The sequence below is a fragment of the Mytilus trossulus genome, chromosome 14 (assembly GCF_036588685.1).
Source record: "Mytilus trossulus isolate FHL-02 chromosome 14, PNRI_Mtr1.1.1.hap1, whole genome shotgun sequence".
Taxonomy (NCBI): domain Eukaryota; kingdom Metazoa; phylum Mollusca; class Bivalvia; order Mytilida; family Mytilidae; genus Mytilus; species Mytilus trossulus.
In genome coordinates, this window is record NC_086386.1 from 221152 (window position 1) to 223357 (window position 2206).

Sequence of the window (2206 nt, forward strand, 5' to 3'; positions counted from 1 at the left end):
CCCGATGAAAATTTCAGCCTTGTGAAATTTTTTTTTACCGAGGGTACAGTTAGACGGCTTCGATGGTCGAGAGACCCGCGGTAGCCTGCCTCGTCTAACGTGCGGCTTCCCGATGAAAATTTCAGCCTCGTAAAATTTTTTTACCGAGGGTATAGTTAGACGGCCTCGATGGTCGAGAGACCCGCGGTAGCCTGTCCGCATCTAACGTGCGGCTTCCCGATGAAGATTTCAGCCTTGTAAATTTTTTTTACCGAGGGTATAGTTAGACGGCCTCGATGGTCGAGAGACCCGCGGTAGCCTGCCTGCGTCTAACGTGCGGCCTTCCCGATGAAAATTTCACCCTTGTAAAAATTTTTTTTTTACCGAGGGTATAGTTTGAAGGCCTCGATGGTCGAGAGACCCGCGGTAGTCTGCCTGCGTCTAACGTGCGCCTTCCCGATGAACATTTCACCCTTGTGAAATTTTTTTTTACCGAGGGTATAGTTTGAAGGCCTCGATGGTCGAGAGACCCGCGGTAGCCTGCCTCGTCTAACGTGCGGCTTCCCGATGAACATTTCAGCCTTGTGAATTTTTTTTACCGAGGGTATAGTTAGACGGCCTCGATGGTCGAGAGACCCGCGGTAGCCTGCCTGCGTCTATCGTGCGGCTTCCCGATGAAAATTTCAGCCTTGTAAATTTTTTTTACCGAGGGTGTAGTCAGACGGCCTTCGATGGTCGAGAGACCCGCAGTAGCTTGCCTGCGTCTACCGTACGGCTTCCCGATGAACATTTCAGCCTTGTAATTTTTTTTTACCGAGGGTATAGTCAGACGGCCTTCGATGGTCGAGAGACCCGCGGTAGCTTGCCTGCGTCTAACGTACGGCTTCCCGATGAACATTTCAGCCTTGTAAAATTTTTTTACCGAGGGTGTAGTCAGACGGCCTTCGATGGTCGAGAGACCCGCAGTAGCTTGCCTGCGTCTACCGTACGGCTTCCCGATGAACATTTCAGCCTTGTAATTTTTTTTTACCGAGGGTATAGTCAGACGGCCTCGATGGTCGAGAGACCCGCGGTAGCCTGTCCGCGTCTAACGTGCGGCTTCCCGATGAACATTTCACCCTCGTAAAATTTTTTTTACCGAGGGTATACTTTGCCGGCCTGGACGATCGAGAGACCCGCGGTAGCCTGTCCGCGTCTAACGTGCGACACCACGATGAAAATTTCACCCTCGTAAAAAATTTTTACCGAGGGTATAGTTTGCCGGCCTGGATGATCGAGAGACCCGCGGTAGCCTGTCCGCGTCTAACGTGCGACACCACGATGAAAATTTCACCCTCGTAAAAAATTTTTACCGAGGGTATAGTTTGCCGGCCTGGATGATCGAGAGACCCGCGGTAGCCTGTCCGCGTCTAACGTGCGACACCACGATGAAAATTTCACCCTCGTAAAAAATTTTTACCGAGGGTATAGTTTGCCGGCCTGGATGATCGAGAGACCCGCGGTAGCCTGTCCGCGTCTAACGTGCGACACCACGATGAAAATTTCACCCTCGTAAAATTTTTTTACCGAGGGTATAGTTTGCCGGCCTGGATGATCGAGAGACCCGCGGTAGCCTGTCCGCGTCTAACGTGCGACACCACGATGAAAATTTCACCCTCGTAAAATTTTTTTACCGAGGGTATAGTTTGCCGGCCTGGATGATCGAGAGACCCGCGGTAGCCTGTCCGCGTCTAACGTGCGACACCACGATGAAAATTTCACCCTCGTAAAAATTTTTTACCGAGGGTATAGTTTGCCGGCCTGGATGATCGAGAGACCCGCGGTAGCCTGTCCGCGTCTAACGTGCGACACCACGATGAAAATTTCACCCTCGTAAAAAATTTTTACCGAGGGTATAGTTTGCCGGCCTGGATGATCGAGAGACCCGCGGTAGCCTGTCCGCGTCTAACGTGCGACACCACGATGAAAATTTCACCCTCGTCAAAAATTTTTACCGAGGGTATAGTTTGCCGGCCTGGATGATCGAGAGACCCGCGGTAGCCTGTCCGCGTCTAACGTGCGACACCACGATGAAAATTTCACCCTCGTGAAAAATTTTTACCGAGGGTATAGTTTGCCGGCCTGGATGATCGAGAGACCCGCGGTAGCCTGTCCGCGTCTAACGTGCGACACCACGATGAAAATTTCACCCTGGTAAATTTTTTTTACCGAGGGTATAGTTTGCCGG